Source organism: Rousettus aegyptiacus, unplaced genomic scaffold (genome assembly GCF_014176215.1).
Source record: "Rousettus aegyptiacus isolate mRouAeg1 unplaced genomic scaffold, mRouAeg1.p scaffold_m13_p_6, whole genome shotgun sequence".
NCBI classification, from domain to species: Eukaryota; Metazoa; Chordata; class Mammalia; order Chiroptera; family Pteropodidae; genus Rousettus; species Rousettus aegyptiacus.
In genome coordinates, this window is record NW_023416309.1 from 146,088 (window position 1) to 161,414 (window position 15,327).

General features: G+C 36.2%; 1 protein-coding gene and 1 pseudogene across 2 annotated transcripts in view; one reads left to right on the forward strand and one right to left on the reverse strand.

The window, feature by feature from the left end:
- Nucleotides 1-15,327, reverse strand: part of MARCHF8 (membrane associated ring-CH-type finger 8) — a 127,453-nt gene that overhangs the window by 12,789 nt on the left and 99,337 nt on the right. The gene's annotated exons all lie outside the window — the stretch shown is intronic.
- LOC118604160 lies at nt 12,682-12,800 on the forward strand (annotated as a pseudogene).

Here is a 15,327-nt window from a genome sequence, read left to right on the forward strand (position 1 = left end):
GAGATATGGCATGCGCAGAAGAAAATAAGACGATACACACATACACACACACATATGTGTGTGTATATATATAAATATCCTTTACATATTCATAATGGTAACCACACAGCAAATATTCAGAACTGAAATATGTAACATAAAACAAGAAGGGCCACAGGGAAAATCCACAACAGCCAACCAAAACAAACAAACAAACAAACAAAAAACAACAGAAGCATAAGGACAAGGGAGCAATGGAAACATCGAATTACAAAAAAGCATTTTAGGCTACAAAAAGACTTCAGTAAATGGACTGAACTCACCAATAAAAACACAGACAGTTGTAGACTGGATCAAAAAACAAAACCCAACCATATGCTACCTCCAGGAGACACATCTCAGCTCCAAAAACAAATATAGACTCAAAGCGAAAGGGTGGAAAATGATATTTCAAGCAAATGGGATTTGGAGAAAAGCAGGAGTAGCGGAACTAATATCAGACGAAAAGGACTTCAAAATAAAAAATGTAAATAAAGATACTGATGGATACTGCATAATGATAAAGGGAATCATGCACCAAGAAGACGTAACACTTACTAATATCTATGCTCCCAATCAGAGAGTCCCAAAATACTTAAAGCAATTACTAACAGAACTAAAGGGAGAAACAAACCAAAACACTATCATACTAGGGGACCTAAATACCCCACTGTTGGATATGGACAGATTATTCAAACAGAAAACCAATAAGGAAATAACATCTTTAAATGACATATTAGACCCATTGGACATAACTGACATTTACAGAGGCTTCCATCCCAAAACAACAGCTTATACATTCTTCTCTAGTGCACATGGCACATTCTCAAGAATCGATGACATACTGGGAACAGAGATAGCCTCAACAAATATAAGACGGTTGAAATCATACCAACCATATTCTCTGATCATAATGCTTTGAAACTACAGATCAACTATAAAAAGAAAGCAGGAAGAAGCACAAATACATGGAGGTTAAACAATATACTACTGAAGAATAACTGGGTCAGAGAAGAAATAAAAGAGAGATCAAGATATACCTAGATAATGATAGTTATCTAGATAATGATAATGATAGTATAACATATCAAAACTTATGGGGACACAGCAAAAGTGGTCATAAAAGGAAAGTTCATATCATTACAGACCTATGCCAAAAACATGAACAAGCCCAAATCAATAACCTAATGCTTCCTCTTAAAAAACTAGAACAAATGAAGCTTAAAGTCAGCAGAAAGTAAGAAATAATCAAAATTAGAGCAGAAATTAGGCTTTTTCAATTTCAAACAAAATTGAAAACAAACAAAAAAATAGAAATTATAAATGTAACAAAGAGCTGATTCTTTGTGATGGTTAATAAAATTGAAAAAACCCCTGGCTAGACTCACTGAAGGAAAAAAAAAAAAGAAAGGACACAAAATCAGGGATGAAAGGGGAAATTATGACAGACACAGCAGAAATAAAAGAATCATACAAGAATACTATGAAAAAGTATATAACAACAAATTTAATAACCTAGAAGAAATAGACCAGTACTTAGATAAATACAACCTTCCTAGACTGAATCAGAAGAACTGAAAAATCTAAATAGACCAATCAGCAGTATGGAAATTGAAACAATCATCAAAAAGTCCAGGACCAGATGGCTTCACCAGTGAATTCTACCAAATATTCAAAGAAGATTTAAAACCTATTCTCCACAAACTCTTCCAAAAAATCGAAAAGGAGGAAATACTTCCCAACTCATTTAATGAGGCCAATATTACCCAATGATACCAAAACCTGGTAAAGATAACACACACAAAAAAACCCTACAGACTGATATCTCTCGTGAACACAGATACAAAAATCCTAAATGAGATACTAGCGAACTGAATACAGCAACATATTAAAAAGATTAAACACCACGATCAAGTAGGTTTCATCCCAGGGGCACAAGGATGGTTTAAAATACACAAATCGATTAATGTGATATACCAACCACATAAACAAATTAAAAATTAAGAATCAAATGATCATATCAATAGATGCAGAAAAAGCCTTCGACAAAATTCAGCATGTATTTTTGATCAAAACACTTAACAAAATCAGTATAGAAGGAAAGTACCTTGACATAATAAAGGCCATCTATGACAAACCCTCAGCCAACATTATACTTAATGGTTGAAAACTAAAAACCTTCCCTCTAAGATCAGGAACAAGGCAAGGCTGTCCACTATCGCCACTGTTACTCAATATAACCTTAGAGGTCTTAGTGAGTGCAATCAGGCAAGAGAAAGATATAAAAGGCATCCAAATAGGAAATGAAGAAGTCAAACTGTCACTATTGGTGAATGACACGATTCTCTAGATAGAAAACCGTAGAGACTCCACAACAACACTACTGGAAACAATAAGCAAACACAGTAAAGTTTCTGGATACAAAATCAATGTTCAAAAATCCATAGTGTTCCTATACTCAAATAACAAAGTGTCAGAAAAAGAAGCATAAAAAATAATTTCTTTTGCCATTGCAACAACAAAAAAATAAAATACCTAGGACTAAATCTAACAAAACATGTGAAGGACCTATATAATGAAAACTATAAGACCCTATTACAAGAAATCGAAGAAGATACAAAGATATGGAACAATATTCTATGTTCTTGGACTGGAAGAATCAACATAGTTAAAATGACCTTATTACCTAAAACATTATAGAGATTTAATGCAATCCCCATCAAAATCCCATCGGCATTTTTCAAAGAAATAGAACAAAAAATCATCAAATTCGTATGGAAGTACAAAAGACCCCAAATTGCCAAAGCTATCCTGAGAAAAAAGAACATGGTTGGAGGCATCACTCTGCCCGACTTCAAATTATACTACAGAGTGACAGTAATCGAAACAGCATGGTATTGAGGGGGGGGGGCGGGGAAGACACGTGGATCAGTGGAACGGAATCGAGAGTCCAGAAGTAAACTCATATTTATAAGAGAAAATAATTTTCAATGAAATAGACCAAAACTTACGGTGGGAAAAGGAAACCCTCTTCAATAAATGGTGCTGGAAAGCCACCTGCAAAAAAATGAAACTAGACTGTCGGCTATCAGCACACACCAGTATTAACTCAAAATAGATTAGGACCTAATATAAGACCTGAAACAATAAAATGCATAGAAGAAAACACAGGATCTTAACTCAAGGACCTTGGACTTAAATAGGATTTTATGACTTTGACCTCAAAGGCAAGGGAAGTCAAAGCAAAAATAAATGAATAGGACATTAAGCTAAAAAGATTCTGCTCAGCAAAAGAAACCATCACCAAAGGAAAGAATCATCCGAATGGGAAAATATATTTGCAAGCAATGCCTCCAATGAGGGCCTAATATCCAGAGTATACAACTCAATAACAACAAAAAAACAAATTATCCAACGAAATAATGGGCAGAGGACTTGAACAGACACTTCTCCTTAGAGGACATACAAATGGCCAACAAATATATGAAAAGATGCTCAACATCACTAGCTATCAGGGAAATGCAAATGCAAATCAAAACCATAATGAGATACCATCTCACACCTGTAAGAATAATCAATAGGACAAGTAATAACAAATGCTGGAGAGGATGTGGAGAAATAGGAATCCTCATACACTGCTGGTGCGACTGCAAATTGGTACAGCCACTATGGAAAACAGTACGGAGGTTCCTCAAAAAACTAAGAATTGATCTACCATGTGATCCATCAATCCCTCTACTAGATATTTACCCCAAAGACTTGAAAATCCATATCTGAAAAGATATTTGCACACCCATGTTCACGGCAGCATTATTCACAGTGGCCAGGACATGGAAACAACTGAAGTGTCCTATGATAGATGACTGGCTAAAGAAGCTGTGGTACATATATCAAATGGAATATTACTCAGCTATAAGAAGAGATGAAATACAGCCATTTGCAACAACCTGGATGGAACGCGAGATAATCATGCTAAGCGAAATAAGCCAGACAGAAAAAGCTGGATATCACATATCATTTATATGTGGGATATAAACCTAAAAGCAACAAATGAACAGGACAATAGACTAGTGGTTACCAGAGGATAGAGGAGAAGGGGGAGCTATACAGGGTAATGGGGGTCAAATATGTGGTGACAGAAAGAAATCTAACTATGGAAGGTGAACACACAGTGTAAACATATGTATGCCTTACTGTTAAAGTGTACAGCTGAAACTTACTGGATTTCATTATCCAATGTCACCATAAAATTAATTTTTTTAAAAAAAGATTATAATATTTAATTTATTTAGATACATGAAAATAACATCCCCAAAATAATCTGCCACTACCTTGTCATGATTCTTCCTAAAACAAAATGAAGTGTGTGTGTGTGTGGGGGGGGGGTCTCACGACCCACATGGTCATTACACTGTTACATTCCCATTGTGTAAGCCACCCTCCTCTGCTTTCTCCTGCACCCACCTCCCAGGTAGCCATCCCAGGCTCTACCCCTGAGGACTCCTCTGCCCCAGCCTGGCCAGAGTACAGGTACTGGGTCCATTGTCTAGGCTCTGGATATGAGCACACAGGGCCTTTACTATTACTCTCTATGGGGGAGTGGGCTGAGGGTAGCCACACCGAAGTCCTGAGCTTTTAATCTGCCTGTTTTCTGATATTCAGTCCTAACCCCTTTCTAAGACAGAAAGCCTTCTTGATTTTCTTGCTCCCTTCTTTTACTTCCAAGGGTGACCAGCTCTGTGTAACATCTGTAGGCAAGAAATATATTGTAAAAGTCAAAAGCTAGTCAGGCTGTATTATAGAGAAGTGAGAGTCATCACCATGCCTCCCCAGGTAGACCCTGAAGGAAGGGAGGACAGGAATGTCCGGCTATATTCAGATCCTTGTCCCCTCACTGCTATGGGATAAGCTCTACTTGCTCTGTGTTGCTGAATCAAGTTTAGTAGCTCAGACTAAGGTATAGAAGAAATTTTCGTTCCCATATGGAGGGATGGAAGAATGTACTGCTCATCCATAAGACAGAGGGAATTATCTAGTTATCTCTCTCCTGTTATCTCTGTAAGGACATGATCTCCTGAAATCATATAGATTTTTCTAAGGAAAGGCAAATCCTGTGGGAGGAAAGCATGGTTCTATCTGGAGAATGAGGCCCTCCAGGGTCAGTGTCCTGTCCTGGGAGGAGGCAGGTCTCAGACCAGAAGCTGAAATCAAGAGAAAATGACCTCTCACTCCTGTTTTGATACATAAGTAATTCCTGTGAAAAAGTGAAGAGTCGGGTAACAATCACATGACCATGATAGAAGGGCAGAAGGGCGGCTTGGAGGTAGGAAGGAAGAGCTTCAGAGAAGAACAAAGCCTACAACAAAGAAGCAGCCAGACTGTCCATATATACAACAGGACCTGTGATCACTTCATGAATTTCCCATCAGGTATCACAGGGAACTCAAACACAGTTGTGTTTGTACTTGCAGCAGAGCATTAAGCCCACGAGATGGCGACAGCAGTCCCAAACTCTTGTTCTGTTTATTAGGAAACAGAAATAGTTTCAGAATCCTTAATCTATGTTCCTGCCCTCATTTCATCCTTTCCAGTCTCACAGATCATATCACGAGACACTCTGAGCAGGTAATATCCAAGCCTCAGCAAGCCCCTCAACAACAGAGAAAAAGTCTGCTCTATTAGATGATTAAGTTTCAAGGACATTTTAAAAACCTACTTATTGTTGTTTTACATAAATATAAACCAACAAATGCCTTATCTTGGCTGACTCCTTCTTCAATAAGAGTGAGAAAATGAGGAGAATTTGTGGGGCCAATGTAGCTCCCATAAGAGGCTCCTTTTGTCACCAGCTAAAGAGGAACACAGGTTGAGTTCAGGACCACCATATATTTAGAATACTCACCAAAGCATAGCTCAGCAACTTTAAAGAGTTTAACGTGTTACTGGTATCAAATTCAGTTAAAACCTATCAACCTATCAATGAGGATTTGAAACACTGGCCTGATCAACAACAGCAACAAAATGAAGGCTACAACTTCAAATATAGTTTCTGGGTTGAACTGTCAAGATCAAGTTGAGTCAAGGGGCCAGCAGTCTCCTCCTCTCTGAGGCCCAGAGCACCGACAGCTCTCCCTCCCACTCTTCTAGCACTGACAGCTCTCTAGCTCTTCCGAAAGCAGCAGTACTGGCCTCAAGGGAATAGGACTTTGTGCCACAGCGCTCCAGAGAGCACCCTTTCCTTCCACAAGGATTAGGCCACATTACTGTTACTGATAAAAGGTGTAAATGATCCTAATGAGAAAATTCAAATGTGTGAAGAAAACTTAGGCTCTGTGTTCCTGAAGTTCTTTGTTGGTTCTCAATCAAGAGACTTTCCAGTCATGACAAGGAATGTAAAGCAATCTCAGTAAAAAAAAAAAAAAAAAATCATAAAAATCCCTTTCCGTAACATGTTATAATTAGTTATGCCAAAACAACTCCCTGTCTAGGCCTAAATCCCAGTTGATTTTATTTCTTAGGAATGACAAATACTTTTAGATATTTTGTTTTGCGTACTCAAGCCACTCAGTGGTTGGCTTGCTTATCAGACTCACTGCTTTAAATGACATTTATCAAGGATGCCAAAAACATATAAAGAAAACTTTCCACATATCCATGGTAAAAGTTGGCAATCCCCCTCGGTTTCCTTTTACGAGAACTTACTGCGTTTGGAAGGGCTCTTAACAGGCTTATCAAGTAGACTTCTCAGTCAATGCAGGACACCAGCCTTACCTTCCTGACTTTCTTTTTGCTTCACTTTCTTTCCTTCCTCCTTCCATGGGATGGGTTATTGTCCAACCTCCCTTTCTACCACCTCCTCCTTCTCTGATGCAAACTCCTACTGAGCCTTCTTTTCTTTTACCAGTAATGCTACTTTTATACATTTGGGAGTCTCAGGTGCCTAAAAAAAAGTGAATCTGTCCAACTGATTCATAACAACAGGCATAGGGCCATGAGAAATGTTCTGGTTTGTTTACTTTTAAGCCAGGAGGAATTTAAAGAAGGGCCTGGATAAGGAGGTAAGAGTCAAGAAGGGCTCGGGTTTACAACTAGCCTCAAATTGCAGTATGACTTAATAGAAAAAAAATGGGAAAGAAAGAAAGTAAAGATGGTTCTAGTGAGAAAGTAAACTTGGTGAACCACCATAAGATGGCAACTTGGCAATTTCTCTAAGAATTAAAAATGCACATACACATACAGCATTTCTACTTTTAGGAAATCATCCTCATACATATGTACAAAGAGGTTTGTAGAGAATTGTTTATAGCACCAAAGAGCTGTAATAACCTCAATGCCCATGCGCTTCAATGCTAATTGAGTACGGGTATGTTGATGGAAAGGAATCCCAGGTAGCTATTAAAAGAAGGGAAAGCTCATTATAATCAGTAATGAGAGCATGGAGGAAATAGGCAGAGATAAGAGCTACGCGGTGTGTGCTGGCATATGCAGACTATCTATCAAGGGACGAGTGCGCACTTTCAAGAGTCCTAATAGTGGTTTCCTCTGAAACATGGAAGAACAATAAGGACCCTGGGCGGGAGGACACTGAGTTTTCATGAAGACCCTTCCCAATCATTACACCACTTTAACCATGAACAGGTATTTCCTAAACACAACAACATTTTTAAAATAACATGCAAATCTTAAAGTTTAAGAAGTAAAAAAAACAAAACCACCACCAAAAAAAAAAAAAACTGCATAAGTACAACAACTGTTATGATTTTCCAAATCTGGGAAAAACAGAGAAATTGGTAGACTTACATTAAAAAAAAAAGAAAGAAAGAAAAAAGATGTCAGAGTATATCATACATCATAAGGATTAAGTGGGAGAATTTTTTCTTTCAGTTTTATGTGTGAGTGAACTGAGTTTTAATGTGAAAACTACTACTTATAAAGGATCATGGTCCAAATAATTTAAAAGTCATTATAATACTATATTTATACAAAGAATATTCAAAATCAGTTAAAGAAGATGGCTTAATTGAGAGAGCACGTTACATCGTCAGCACAGAGTTTTCAGAAGTAAAGGGCTCTGACAGCTCCTGACATCTTTCCTTTATGTGGATAGAATTTGCCACCCGTATTAGATTTCTATTGCTGTGTTACAAATTACCACTAACTTAATGGTGTAAAACCACACAAATTTATCATCTGATGCATAGTGTGACAGGATCCTCTATTCAAGGTCTTCCCGTTTCTGGAGGCCCCGGGGAATACAACTCCATGTTTATTCAGGTTGTTAGTGGAATGCAATTCCTTGAAGCTTTACCCCATTTCCCTGCTGGGTGTCATCCTGGAGCCACCCATATTCTCCATCGATCCCTCCCCATCTTCAAGCCCACTCCTGCTTCTAATCGCTGACATCCTCTTGACACTAGCTACAGGAAGCTTTCCACTTTTAAGAGCTTATGTGATTCCATTCAATCAACATAGCATGATCATGGGAATGACATCTTATCATAGTCATAGATTCTGAGCATTAGGATGGGTCATCTTTGGGGGCCGTTTTAGAATTTCTGATTACCAGGCCACCTTACATTTACTTCCTGCTCAAGTGGTTACTAAATGCTACTCCCAAACCAAGAAATAGTAATCTGCCCCTTCCACCACTCAGCAGGCCTGACTTCATATAATAAAGCCAAATAAAATCTAATGTTCAGATACTGACAATGTACAGACTAAGATTATATTTCAGGAACTTTCTGCTTAGCACAGAAGTTACTCTATGAAAACAAATGCTTAGCTATGGGAGACTCTGATTTCTGTAAATAAACACCCAGTTATATTTCACTTCAAAAATGAACTACAATTAAAAGAAGAGAGGCAGAAGAATATGTCCCAAATGAAGGAACAAGGTAGAAAAAAAAAAGAAAGAAAGAAAGAAAAAGAAATTCTCTGAGGAAAGGGAGATAAGTAATTTTCCAAACAAAGATTTCAAAGGAGTCATAAGGATGCTTAACAAACTTAGGAGTAGAATAGAGGAACTCAGAGTACTTCAACAGAGTTAGAAAATGTACTGAAGAACCAAAGATGAAGAATACAATTACTATAATGAAGAATACATTAGAAGGAATCGACAGCAGATTAGTTGCTACAGAAGAAAAGACTACCAACTTGCAAGACAGAACAGAGGAAATAATGCAATCAGAACAATAAAATGAAAAAAGAATTTAAAAAAATGAAGATAGTATTAAGAGATCTTTAGGATAAAATCAAGCACTCTAATATTTGCATTATAGCGGTTCCAGAAGGAGAAAAGAGAGAGAAGGGGTAGAAAGAATATTTGAAAAAATAATGGGTGAAAACTTTCCTAATCTGGAACTGAAGAAAGACATCCAGGTCCTGGAAGCTCAGAGAGTTCCAAACAAGAGGAACCCAAAGAGGCTAACACCAAGACATATTGTACTTAAAATGAAAAAATTAAAGAGACAATCTTGAAGGCAGCAAGAAGGAAACAAATCACATACAAAAGAAACCCCATAAGGCTATCATCAGCAACAACTTGAAGCCAGAGGGAGTAACGAGAAAGATTTAAAGTGCTGAAAGAGAACCTACAACCTAGAATACTATATCTAACAAGGTTATCACTCAAAAATGAAGGAAAGATAAAATATTTCCCAGATAAGCAAAAACTAAAGGAGTTCACATTGCTAAACTGGCTATAAAGGGTCTTCTTCATGTAAAAAAGAAAGGTTATAACCAGAAACAAGAAAATACAGGAAAGGGAAAACCTCACTGGTAAAATCGAATATATAATAAACATAGCAAATCAACTATTTAAAGAGCTAAAAAGAAGGTTAAAATACAAAAACAGCAAAATTAACTATAGTTACAATAAGCATTAGGGAACACATAAAACAAAAAGATATAAAGACTTCAGAAACATAAAGAGTGGAGGGGTGGGGGAGTAAAAAGGTAGTGCTTTTAGAATGCGTTTTAACTTACAAGCCTGTCAGTACAAAATACACTGCTATAGATATATCTGAACCTCACAGTAAACACAAACCTTCAAAAAATGTACAAATAATAAAGAGAAAGGAACTCAATTAAAACACTAAAAAAAAAAAACAAGCAAATAAAAAAGAAAGAAATCAAGAGAATTAAAAACGGGAAAGAAAAACCAAAAAACAATTAACGAAATGGCAATAAGCATATACCTATCAATAATTACATTAAATGTAAATGGACTAAATGCTTCAATGAAAAGACATAGGGTAGCAGAGTGAATTAAAAAAAACAAGACCATTCTATATGCTGCCTATAAGAGACTCACCTTAGATCAAAAGACACACACAGACTAAAAGTGAAGGGATGGACAAAGATATTCCATGCAAAGAGAAACAAAAAGAAAGCTGGAGTAGTAATACTTGTATCAGACAAAATAGTCTTTAAAACAAAGAATGTAAAAAGAGCAAAGAAGGATATTACATAATGATAAAGGGATTGATCTAAGAACAGGATATAACCATTGTAAATATTTGAGCGTCCAACACAGAAAACCCAAGCATATAAAGCAAATATTAATGGACATAAAGGCAGAAATTAATAGCAATACAAAAATTAAGGACTTTAATACTCCACTTACCTTTAGGAATAGATCATCTAGACAGAAAATTAATGCGGAATAATGGCCTTAAATGTCACATTAGACCAGATAACCTTAAAAGCACTTTTAGAACATTTCATCTCAAAACTACAGATTAGACATAATTCTCAAGTGCACATGGAATGTTTTCCAGTATAAACCATATATTAAGCAACAAAACAAGCCCCAATAAATTCAAGAAGATTGAAATTACATCAAGCAAATTATCTGACCATAATGGTGTGAAACTAAAAATCCACTGCAGCAGGGGTCCCCAACCCCCGGGACACGGACCAGTACTTGTCCGTGGAATCAGGCCACACAGCAGGAGGTGAGTGGTAGGAGAGCAAGCAAAGCTTCATCTGTATTTTGAGCCGCTCCCCAGCGCTAGTATCACCACCTCAGCTCCACCTCAGATCATAAGGCATTAGAATCTCGTAGGAGCACTGGTCCCTGGTATCAAAAAGGTTGGGGACTGCTGAACTACAGAATGAAAACTGAAAAAAAACCTCAAATACATGGAGACTAAACAACATGCTTCTAAATAACAAATGAATGGATCAAAGAGGATAATCAAACAGGAAATCAAAAACTACCTTGAAACAAATGAAAAGAAAAATACAACTTTATAAAATTTATGGGATGCAACAAAAGCAGCTGTAAGAAAGTTCATATCTATATAGGCCTACCTCAAGAAACAGGAAAAATCCCAAGTAAACAATCTAACTAAAAAAAAAAAAAAAAAAAAAAATCTAATTTTACAGCTATAGGAAGCAGAAAAAAGAACTAATAAAAGCCGAAGTAAATAGAAGAAAGAAATAATAAAGATCAGAGCATAAATAAATGAAATAGAGACTAGAAAAACAATAGATAAGACCAATAAAGCTAGGAGCTAGTTATTTGAACGGATAAATAAAATGGACAGATCTCTATCAAGGCTCATCAAGAAAAAGGAGAACCCAAATAAAATCAGCAATGAAAGAGAAGAGGTTACACCTGACACTTCAGATATGCAAAGGATCATTAACAAATTTTATGAATAACTGCCAACAAATTGGACAATCTAGAAGAAATGGATAAATGTCTAGAAACATATACACTACCAAGGCTAAACCAGGAAGAAACAGAAATCAGAACAGATTGATTACTATCAAGAAACTGAAGCGGTAATCAAAAAACTCCCAACAAACAGAAGCCCAGGAACAGACTGTAGCAGTGTAAAAAAATGCATTTCAATAATGTCTTCCTTGTTCACATCTCCCCTCTTTATTCTGGCCGTTACTACCTTAGAAAATATGTTGTTATGGTTATTGGTATCAATTCCTCAGTAAGTCAGCCCCAAGGACAGGGCAGACAGTGATATCTCCAGGCACCAGCTGCCTCGGAGAAAATAGCTCCAAGGCTCCCAAGAAGAAAAATAAAACGATACTGCCGCCGAAGTACAGATAACATAGCTGTCCACCAGAAACCATATTTCTTTGTGCTAGACCCTAACAGCTAACTTTTGTTTTTGTAATCTGCTTGCTTGCTTGATCAAGGCCAACCAGGACATAGTTTTGGGCTTTATAAGCTGCCTCCTCCGGAGGCTCAGGACTGACTCTCTAGTGGGGAAGGTCAGTCACCAGCCAGCTAATAAAGATTTGTAATTAATCTCAATTGGCTCCGTGGGTCTCAAATTTGACCGCACCACAACACAGACAGCTTCCCGGGTTAATACTGCAAAACATTTAAAGAAGAATTAATGCCTGCCCTCAAACTACTCCAAAAAACTGAAAATGAAGGAACACTTCCAAACTCATTCTACAAGGCTAGCATTACTGTGATATCAAAACCAGACACAGAAAATACAAAAAAAAAAAAAAAAAAAAAGAATTACAGACCAATATCTCTGATGAACATACTAGGAAACTGAATTCAACAATAAATTAAAAGGATTATACACCATCATCAAGTGAGATTTATACCAGAGATGCAAGGGCGGTTCAACAACTGCAAAAAAATTAATGTCATTCATTATATCAAAAAAAAAACAAGGGTAGGTCGACAGCCATGCTACTATGAATGAGCCAGATTCTGTCTGATCTTGGAAGCTAAGCAGGGTTGGGCCTGATTAGTACTTGGATGGGAGACCACCTAAGAAGACCAAGTGCTGTAGGCATAAAAAATAAAAAATAAAAAATAATTAGGGATTGTAAGCTGACAAGGTCCTTGCAATCTGTGAGGTCAACCAAGGGTTGCCTCGCTTTAAAAACAAACAAACGAACAAACAAAAAAAAAATCACATGGTCATCTCAATAGATGCACCAAAAGCCTTTGACAAAATTCGACATTCACTTATGATAAAAACTCTCAACAAAGTGGGATATAGAAGGAACTTCAACATAATAAAGGCCATAAAAAAGCCCACAGCTTAACCTTATAACTCAATGGCGAAAAGCTAAAACCTTTTTTCTTCTAAGATTAGGAATGAGAAAAAGACGTCCATTATTGCCACTTCTATTCAACATATCATTGGACATTCTAGCCACAGCAATTAGACAAAAAAAGAAAAAAGAAAAAAGAAAGAAAAAAATAGGCATCCAAATTGGAAAGGAAAAAGTACAACTGTCATTATTGGCAGATAACATAATACTATATGTAGAGAACCCTAAAGATTCCACCAAAATTTAATAGAATTAATAAATGAATTCAGTAAAGTAGCAGGGCACAAAATTAATATACAGAAATTTAATGTGTTTCTATACACTAATAATGAACAGTCAGAAAGAGAAATTAAGAAAACAATTCCATTTACAACTGTATCAAAAAATAAAGTAAAAAACCTAAGAATAAATTTAACCAAGGTGGTAAAAGATCTGTACTCAGAAAGTTATAAGATGTTAAGAAAGAAACTGAAGAGGACACAAATAAATGGAAGGCTGTATGGTGCTCATGGATTGGAAGGATTAATATTTTTAAAATGACCATACTACCCAAAGCAATCCATAGATTCAATGCAATCCCTATTAAAATACCAATGGGATTCTTCTTGGAACTAGAACAAATAATGCTAAAATTTATATGGAACCACAAAAGACCACAAATAGCCAAAGCAATCTTGAGAAAGAAGAACAAAGTTGGAGGTATCATGCTCCTTGACTTCAAACTATACTACTAAGCTATGGTAGTATACAGTAAACAGTATATAGTACTGACACAAAAACAAACACATAGATCAACGGAATGGAATAGAGAGCCCAGAAATAAATCCTCACTTATATGTTCAACTAATCTATAACAAAATAGGCCAGAATATATAAGGAAAAATGACAGTCTCTTTAACAAGAGGAGTTGAAAAACTTGTACAGACGAGCAAGAAAAAATGAAACTGAACCACTCTCTTATACATATACAAAAAAATCCTCAATATGGATTAAGACTTACATGTAAGACCAGAAACCATAAAACTCCTAGAAGGAAACATAGGTAGTAGGCTACTTGTCATTGGGCTCAGTAATATCTTTATGGATTTGTCTCCTTGAGCAAATAAAACAAAAGCGAAGATAAACAAGTGGGGCTTCATCAAACTAAAACTCTACATAGTGAAGGAAACCACCAACAAAATGAAAAGGGAAACTACTGAATGGGAGAAGATATTTGCAAATAATCCATCCAATAAGAAGTTGATATCCAAAATATATAAGGAACTCATACAACTCAATAATAAAAAATAAACAATCCAAACAAAAAATGTGCAGAGAACATAGACATTTCTCCAAAGAATACATACAAGTGGCCAAAAGATATATGAAAAGATGCTCAACATCATTCATCGTTAGGGAAATGCAAATTAAAACTACAATGAGATACTACTTTACAGCTATCAGTATGGCTATCATCAATAAATCAAAAACAAGTGCAAGTGAGGATGTGGAGAAAAGGGAACCCTTGTATGCTGTTGGTGGGATCACAAATGGTGCAGCCACTATGGAAAACAGTATGGAGGTTCCTCAAAATATTAAAAATAGAACTATCTTATGATCCAGCAATTCTACTTTGGGTATATATCTAATGAAATTCAAAACGCTAACTTGAAAAGATATATGCATCTTTATATTCATTGCAGCACTATTTACAATAACCAAGCTATGAAGCAATATAAGCATCCATCATTAGACAACTGGATAAAGATGTGGTACATATATACAATGGAACATTATTTGGCTATTAAAAAGAATGAAGTCTTACCATTTGCAACAATATGGATGGACCAAGAGGGTATTATGCTAACTGAAATAAGTCAGAGAATAACAAATACCATATGATTTCACTTATATGTAGACTCTAAAAAGCAAAATAAACAAAATAGAAACAGACTCATAGATACAGAGGACAAACTGATAGTTGCCACATAGGAAAGAGTTTGGGGGATGGGTAAAAAGAGGGAAGGAATTAAGAGGTACAAATGGATAGTTACAAAATAGTCATGAGATGTAAAGTACAGCATAGGGAATATAATCAATAATATTATAATAACTATGTATGGTGCCAGGTGGGTACCGGACACCAGGGGGATCACTTTATATATTATATAAATGTCTAACCCCTATGCTGTACTCCTGAAATGAATATAAATACTGAATGTCAACTGTAATTAAAATACATATATACATGCATACATACATACATATATACATACATACATA